This window comes from Parasteatoda tepidariorum, unplaced genomic scaffold (assembly GCF_982258835.1).
Source record: "Parasteatoda tepidariorum strain Cologne lab strain unplaced genomic scaffold, Ptep-v5.0 scaffold_94, whole genome shotgun sequence".
In the NCBI taxonomy this organism is placed as follows: Eukaryota; Metazoa; Arthropoda; class Arachnida; order Araneae; family Theridiidae; genus Parasteatoda; species Parasteatoda tepidariorum.
The window spans coordinates 9,713-19,424 of NW_028257453.1; positions in this window are offsets into that span (position 1 = coordinate 9,713).

A 9,712-nucleotide genomic window follows, 5' to 3' on the forward strand; every position below is an offset into this window, starting at 1 on the left:
TTAAAGCATTTTAGAACGCTTATTTCTTCATTTTAAGCTTCTCAGAACACTCTATTTCGCATAAGCATACATAGTAAAATTTAGGGTCACGCTGTGTACCCCCTAAATGACCTATAATTATTTCCTGTGGTAGGGTACACTATTACCCTGTAATATAATACGTGGTCCAATTTAAAAATTATAGGTCAATATTAAGGTCCAGATACCGTGCCGTTAGTTAACATTGAAAAATGTCTTTGAATTTTAAAGCATTTTAGAACGCTTATTTCCTCATTTTAAGCTTCTCAGAACACTTTATTTCGCATAGGCATACATAGTAAACTTTAGGGTCACGCTGTGTACCCCCTAATTGACCTATAATTATTTCCTGTGGTAGGATACACTATAACCCTGTAATATAATACGTGGTCCAATTTAAAAATTATAGGTCAATATTAAGGTTCGATACCGTGCCGTTAGTTAACATAGAAAAGTGTCTTCGTATTTCCTTGTTTTAATGCACTATTTAAAATATACATAGTGTACCCCTAATTGACCTATAATTATTTCCTGTGTAGGGTACACTATTACCCTGTAATACAATACCTGGTTCAATTTAAATATTATGGGTCAATATTAAGGTTTGATATTGCGCCTTGCGTTAGTTAACCATTGAAAGATGTCTTTGAATTTTAAAGCATTTTAGAACGCTTATTTCTTTATTTTAAGCTTCTCAGAACACTTTATTTCGCATTTCGCATAGGCATACATATTAAACTTTAGGGTCACGCTGTGTACCCCCTAATTGACCTATAATTATTTCCATTGGTAGGGTACACTATTACCCTGTAATATAATAGGTGGTCCAATTTAAAAATTATAGGTCAATATTAAGGTCCGATACCGTGCCGTTAGTTAGCATAGAAAAATGTCTTTGAATTTTTAAAGCATTTTAGAACGCTTATTTCCTCATTTTAAGCTTCTCAGAACACTTTATTTCGCATAGGCATACATAGTAAACTTTAGGGTCACTCTGCGTACCCCCTAATTGACCTATAATTATTTCCTGTGGTAGGGTACACTATAACCCTGTAATATAATACGTGGTCCAATTTAAAAATTATAGGTCAATATTAAGGTCCGATACCGTGCGTTAGTTAACATAGAAAAATGTCTTGAATTTTTAAAGCATTTTAGAACGCTTATTTCCTCATTTTAAGCTTCTCAGAACACTTTATTTCGCATAGGCATACATAGTAAAATTTAGGGTCACGCTGTGTACCCCCTAAATGACCTATAATTAATTCCTGTGGTAGGGTACACTATTACCCTGTAATATAATACGTGGTCCAATGTAAAAATTATAGGTCAATATTAAGTTCCGATACCGTGCCGTTAGTTAACATTGAAAATGTCTTCGTATTTCCTTGTTTTAATGCACTATTTAAAATATACATAGTGTACCCCCTAATTGACCTATAATTATTTCCTGTGGTAGGGTACACTATTACCCTGTAATATAATACCCTTGGTCCAATTTAAATATTATGGGTCAATATTAAGGTCTGATATTGCGCCTTGCGCTAGTTAACCATTGAAAGATGTCTTTGAATTTTTAAAGCATTTTAGAACGCTTATTTCTTCATTTTAAGCTTCTCAGAACACTCTATTTCGCATAAGCATACATAGTAAAATTTAGGGTCACGCTGTGTACCCCCTAAATGACCTATAATTATTTCCTGTGGTAGGGTACACTATTACCCTGTAATATAATACGTGGTCCAATTTAAAAATTATAGGTCAATATTAAGGTCCGATACCGTGCGTTAGTTAACATTGAAAAATGTCTTTGAATTTTTTAAAGCATTTAGAACGCTTATTTCCTCATTTTAAGCATCTCAGAACACTTTATTTCGCATAGCATACATAGTAAACTTTAGGGTCACGCTGTGTACCCCCTAATTGACCTATAATTATTTCCTGTGGTAGGATACACTATAACCCTGTAATATAATACGTGGTCCAATTTAAAAATTATAGGTCAATATTAAGGTTCGATACCGTGCCGTTAGTTAACATAGAAAAGTGTCTTCGTATTTCCTTGTTTAATGCACTATTTAAAATATACATAGTGTACCCCTAATTGACCTATAATTATTTCCTGTCGGTAGGGTACACTATTACCCTGTAATACAATACCTGGTTCAATTTAAATATTATGGGTCAATATTAAGGTTTGATATTGCGCCTTGCGTTAGTTAACCATTGAAAGATGTCTTTGAATTTTTCAAGCATTTTAGAACGCTTATTTCTTTATTTTAAGCTTCTCAGAACACTTTATTTCGCATAGGCATACATATTAAACTTTAGGGTCACGCTGTGTACCCCCCTAATTGACCTATAATTATTTCCATTGGTAGGGTACACTATTACCCTGTAATATAATAGGTGGTCCAATTTAAAAATTATAGGTCAATATTAAGGTCCGATACCGTGCCGTTAGTTAGCATAGAAAAATGTCTTTGAATTTTTAAAGCATTTTAGAACGCTTATTTCCTCATTTTAAGCTTCTCAGAACACTTTATTTCGCATAGGCATACATAGTAAACTTTAGGGTCACTCTGCGTACCCCCTAATTGACCTATAATTATTTCCTGTGGTAGGGTACACTATAACCCTGTAATATAATACGTGGTCCAATTTAAAAATTATAGGTCAATATTAAGGTCCGATACCGTGCCGTTAGTTAACATAGAAAAATGTCTTTGAATTTTTAAAGCATTTTAGAACGCTTATTTCCTCATTTTAAGCTCTCAGAACACTTTATTTCGCATAGGCATACATAGTAAAATTTAGGGTCACGCTGTGTACCCCCTAAATGACCTATAATTAATTCCTGTGGTAGGGTACACTATTACCCTGTAATATAATACGTGGTCCAATGTAAAAATTATAGGTCAATATTAAGTTCCGATACCGTGCCGTTAGTTAACATTGAAAAATGTCTTCGTATTTCCTTGTTTTAATGCACTATTTAAAATATACATAGTGTACCCCCTAATTGACCTATAATTATTTCCTGTGGTAGGGTACACTATTACCCTGTAATACAATACCTTGTTCAATTTAAATATTATGGGTCAATATTAAGGGTTTGATATTTCGCCTTGCGTTAGTTAACCATTGAAAGATCTCTTTGAATTTTTATAGCATTTTAGAACACTTATTTCTTCATTTTAAGCTCTCAGAACACTTTATTTCGCATAGGCATACATAGTAAACTTTAGGGTCACGCTGGTACCCCCTAATTGACCTATAATTATTTCCTGTGGTAGGGTACACTATTACCCTGTAATATAATAGGTGGTCCAATTTAAAAATTATAGGTCAATATTAAGGTCCGATACCGTGCCGTTAGTTAACATAGAAAAGTGTCTTCGTATTTCCTTGTTTTAATGCACAATTTAAAATTATACATAGTGTACCCCCTAATTGACCTATAATTATTTCCTGTGGTAGGGTACACTATACCCTGTAATATAATACCTGGTCCAATTTAAATATTATGGGTCAATATTAAGTCTGATATTGCGCCTTGCGCTAGTTAACCATTGAAAGATGTCTTTGAATTTTTAAAGCATTTTAGAACGCTTATTTCTTCATTTTAAGCTTCTCAGAACACTCTATTTCGCATAAGCATACATAGTAAAATTTAGGGTCACGCTGTGTACCCCGCTAAATGACCTATAATTATTTCCTGTGGTAGGGTACACTATTACCCTGTAATATAATACGTGGTCCAATTTAAAAATTATAGGTCAATATTAAGGTCCGATACCGTGCCGTTAGTTAACATTGAAAAATGTCTTTGAATTTTAAAGCATTTTAGAACGCTTATTTCCTCATTTTAAGCTTCTCAGAACACTTTATTTCGCATAGGCATACATAGTAAACTTTAGGGTCACGCTGTGTACCCCCTAATTGACCTATAATTATTTCCTGTGGTAGGATACACTATAACCCTGTAATATAATACGTGGTCCAATTAAAAATTATAGGTCAATATTAAGGTTCGATACCGTGCCGTTAGTTAACATAGAAAAGTGTCTTCGTATTTCCTTGTTTTAATGCACTATTTAAAATATACATAGTGTACCCCTAATTGACCTATAATTATTTCCTGTGGTAGGGTACACTATTACCCTGTAATACAATACCTGGTTCAATTTAAATATTATGGGTCAATATTAAGGTTTGATATTGCGCCTTGCGTTAGTTAACCATTGAAAAGATGTCTTTGAATTTTTAAAGCATTTTAGAACGCTTATTTCTTTATTTAAGCTTCTCAGAACACTTTATTTCGCATAGGCATACATATTAAACTTTAGGGTCACGCTGTGTACCCCCTAATTGACCTATAATTATTTCCATTGGTAGGGTACACTATTACCCTGTAATATAATAGGTGGTCCAATTTAAAAATTATAGGTCAATATTAAGGTCCGATACCGTGCCGTTAGTTAGCATAGAAAAATGTCTTTGAATTTTTAAAGCATTTTAGAACGCTTATTTCCTCATTTTAAGCTTCTCAGAAACACTTTATTTCGCATAGGCATACATAGTAAACTTTAGGGTCACTCTGCGTACCCCCTAATTGACCTATAATTATTTCCTGTGGTAGGGTACACTATAACCCTGTAATATAATACGTGGTCCAATTTAAAAATTATAGGTCAATATTAAGGTCCGATACCGTGCCGTTAGTTAACATAGAAAAATGTCTTTGAATTTTTAAAGCATTTTAGAACGCTTATTTCCTCATTTTAAGCTTCTCAGAACACTTTATTTCGCATAGGCATACATAGTAAAATTTAGGGTCACGCTGTGTACCCCCTAAATGACCTATAATTAATTCCTGTGGTAGGGTACACTATTACCCTGTAATATAATACGTGGTCCAATGTAAAAATTATAGGTCAATATTAAGTTCCGATACCGTGCCGTTAGTTAACATTGAAAAATGTCTTCGTATTTCCTTGTTTTAATGCACTATTTAAAATATACATAGTGTACCCCCTAATTGACCTATAATTATTTCCTGTGGTAGGGTACACTATTACCCTGTAATATAATACCTGGTCCAATTTAAATATTATGGGTCAATATTAAGGTCTGATATTGCGCCTTGCGCTAGTTAACCATTGAAAGATGTCTTTGAATTTTTAAAGCATTTTAGAACGCTTATTTCTTCATTTTAAGCTTCTCAGAACACTCTATTTCGCATAAGCATACATAGTAAAATTTAGGGTCACGCTGTGTACCCCCTAAATGACCTATAATTATTCCTGTGGTAGGGTACACTATTACCCTGTAATATAATACGTGGTCCAATTTAAAAATTATAGGTCAATATTAAGGTCCGATACCGTGCCGTTAGTTAACATTGAAAAATGTCTTTGAATTTTAAAGCATTTTAGAACGCTTATTTCCTCATTTTAAGCATCTCAGAACACTTTATTTCGCATAGGCATACATAGTAAACTTTAGGGTCACGCTGTGTACCCCCTAATTGACCTATAATTATTTCCTGTGGTAGGATACACTATAACCCTGTAATATAATACGTGGTCCAATTTAAAAATTATAGGTCAATATTAAGGTTCGATACCGTGCCGTTAGTTAACATAGAAAAGTGTCTTCGTATTTCCTTGTTTTAATGCACTATTTAAAATATACATAGTGTACCCCTAATTGACCTATAATTATTTCCTGTGGTAGGGTACACTATTACCCTGTAATACAATACCTGGTTCAATTTAAATATTATGGGTCAATATTAAGGTTTGATATTGCGCCTTGCGTTAGTTAACCATTGAAAGATGTCTTTGAATTTTTAAAGCATTTTAGAACGCTTATTTCTTTATTTTAAGCTTCTCAGAACACTTTATTTCGCATAGGCATACATATTAAACTTTAGGGTCACGCTGTGTACCCCCTAATTGACCTATAATTATTTCCATTGGTAGGGTACACTATTACCCTGTAATATAATAGGTGGTCCAATTTAAAAATTATAGGTCAATATTAAGGTCCGATACCGTGCCGTTAGTTAGCATAGAAAAATGTCTTTGAATTTTTAAAGCATTTTAGAACGCTTATTTCCTCATTTTAAGCTTCTCAGAACACTTTTTTTCGCATAGGCATACATAGTAAACTTTAGGGTCACTCTGCGTACCCCCTAATTGACCTATAATTATTTCCTGTTGTAGGGTACACTATAACCCTGTAATATAATACGTGGTCCAATTTAAAAATTATAGGTCAATATTAAGGTCCGATACCGTGCCGTTAGTTAACATAGAAAAATGTCTTTGAATTTTTAAAGCATTTTAGAACGCTTATTTCCTCATTTTAAGCTTCTCAGAACACTTTATTTCGCATAGGCATACATAGTAAAATTTAGGGTCACGCTGTGTACCCCCTAAATGACCTATAATTAATTCCTGTGGTAGGGTACACTATTACCTTGTAATATAATACGTGGTCCAATGTAAAAATTATAGGTCAATATTAAGTTCCGATACCGTGCCGTTAGTTAACATTGAAAAATGTCTTCGTATTTCCTTGTTTTAATGCACTATTTAAAATATACATAGTGTACCCCCTAATTGACCTATAATTATTTCCTGTGGTAGGGTACACTATTACCCTGTAATACAATACCTTGTTCAATTTAAATATTATGGGTCAATATTAAGGTTTGATATTGCGCCTTGCGTTAGTTAACCATTGAAAGATCTCTTTGAATTTTTAAAGCATTTTAGAACGCTTATTTCCTTCATTTTAAGCTTCTCAGAACACTTTATTTCGCATAGGCATACATAGTAAACTTTAGGGTCACGCTGTGTACCCCTAATTGACCTATAATTATTTCCTGTGGTAGGGTACACTATTACCCTGTAATATAATAGGTGGTCCAATTAAAAAATTATAGGTCAATATTAAGGTCCGATACCGTGCCGTTAGTTAGCATAGAAAAATGTCTTTGAATTTTAAAAGCATTTTAGAACGCTTATTTCCTCATTTTAAGCTTCTCAGAACACTTTATTTCGCATAGGCATACATAGTAAACTTTAGGGTCACACTGTGTACCCCCTAATTGACCTATAATTATTTCCTGTGGTAGGGTACACTATTACCATGTAATATAATACGTGGTCCAATTTAAAAATTATAGGTCAATATTAAGGTCCGATACCGTGCCGTTAGTTAACATAGAAAAGTGTCTTCGTATTTCCTTGTTTTAATGCACAATTTAAAATATACATAGTGTACCCCCTAATTGACCTATAATTATTTCCTGTGGTAGGGTACACTATTACCCTGTAATATAATAGGTGGTCCAATTTAAAAATTATAGGTCAATATTAGGTCCGATACCGTGCCGTTAGTTAGCATAGAAAAATGTCTTTGAATTTTTAAAGCATTTTAGAACGCTTATTTCCTCATTTTAAGCTTCTCAGAACACTTTATTTCGCATAGGCATACATAGTAAACTTTAGGGTCACTCTGCGTACCCCCTAATTGACCTATAATTATTTCCTGTGATAGGGTACACTATAACCCTGTAATATAATACGTGGTCCAATTTACAAATTATAGGTCAATATTAAGGTCCGATACCATGCCGTTAGTTAACATAGAAAAGTGTCTTCGTATTTCCTTGTTTTAATGCACTATTTAAAATATACATAGTGTACCCCCTAATTGACCTATAATTATTTCCTGTGGTAGGGTACACTATTACCCTGTAATACAATACCTTGTTCAATTTAAATATTATGGGTCAATATTAAGGTTTGATATTGCGCCTTGCGTTAGTTAACCATTGAAAGATCTGTTTGAATTTTTAAAGCATTTTAGAACGCTTATTTCTTCATTTTAAGCTTCTCAGAACAATTTATTTCGCATAGGCATACATAGTAAACTTAGGGTCACGCTGTGTACCCCCTAATTGACCTATAATTATTTCCTGTGGTAGGGTACACTATTACCCTGTAATATAATAGGTGGTCCAATTAAAAAATTATAGGTCAATATTAAGGTCCGATACCGTGCCGTTAGTTAGCATAGAAAAATGTCTTTGAATTTTAAAAGCATTTTAGAACGCTTATTTCCTCATTTTAAGCTTCTCAGAACACTTTATTTCGCATAGGCATACATAGTAAACTTTAGGGTCACACTGTGTACCCCCTAATTGACCTATAATTATTTCCTGTGGTAGGGTACACTATTACCATGTAATATAATACGTGGTCCAATTTAAAAATTATAGGTCGATATTAAGGTCCGATACCGTGCCGTTAGTTAACATAGAAAAGTGTCTTCGTATTTCCTTGTTTTAATGCACAATTTAAAATATACATAGTGTACCCCCTAATTGACCTATAAGTATTTCCTGTGGTAGGGTACACTATTACCCTGTAATATAATACCTGGTCCAATTTAAATATTATGGGTCAATATTAAGGTCTGATATTGCGCCTTGCGCTATTTAACCATTGAAAGATGTCTTTGAATTTTTAAAGCATTTTAGAACGCTTATTTCTTCATTTTAAGCTTCTCAGAACACTCTATTTCGCATAAGCATACATAGTAAAATTTAGGGTCACGCTGTGTACCCCCTAAATGACCTATAATTATTTCCTGTGGTAGGGTACACTATTACCCTGTAATATAATACGTGGTCCAATTTAAAAATTATAGGTCAATATTAAGGTCCGATACCGTGCCGTTAGTTAACATTGAAAAATGTCTTTGAATTTTTAAAGCATTTTAGAACGCTTATTTCCTCATTTTAAGCTTCTCAGAACACTTTATTTCGCATAGGCATACATAGTAAACTTTAGGGTCACGCTGTGTACCCCCTAATTGGCCTATAATTATTTCCTGTGGTAGGATACACTATAACCCTGTAATATAATACGTGGTCCAATTTAAAAATTATAGGTCAATATTAAGGTTCGATACCGTGCCGTTAGTTAACATAGAAAAGTGTCTTCGTTTTTCCTTGTTTTAATGCACTATTTAAAATATACATAGTGTACCCCTAATTGACCTATAATTATTTCCTGTGGTAGGGTACACTATTACCCTGTAATACAATACCTGGTTCAATTTAAATATTATGGGTCAATATTAAGGTTTGATATTGCGCCTTGCGTTAGTTAACCATTGAAAGATGTCTTTGAATTTTTAAGGCATTTTAGAACGCTTATTTCTTTATTTTAAGCTTCTCAGAACACTTTATTTCGCATAGGCATACATATTAAACTTTAGGGTCACGCTGTGTACCCCCTAATTGACCTATAATTATTTCCATTGGTAGGGTACACTATTACCCTGTAATATAATAGGTGGTCCAATTTAAAAATTATAGGTCAATATTAAGGTCCGATACCGTGCCGTTAGTTAGCATAGAAAAATGTCTTTGAATTTTTAAAGCATTTTAGAACGCTTATTTCCTCATTTTAAGCTTCTCAGAACACTTTATTTCGCATAGGCATACATAGTAAACTTTAGGGTCACTCTGCGTACCCCCTAATTGACCTATAATTATTTCCTGTGGTAGGGTACACTATAACCCTGTAATATAATACGTGGTCCAATTTAAAAATTATAGGTCAATATTAAGGTCCGATACCGTGCCGTTAGTTAACATAGAAAAATGTCT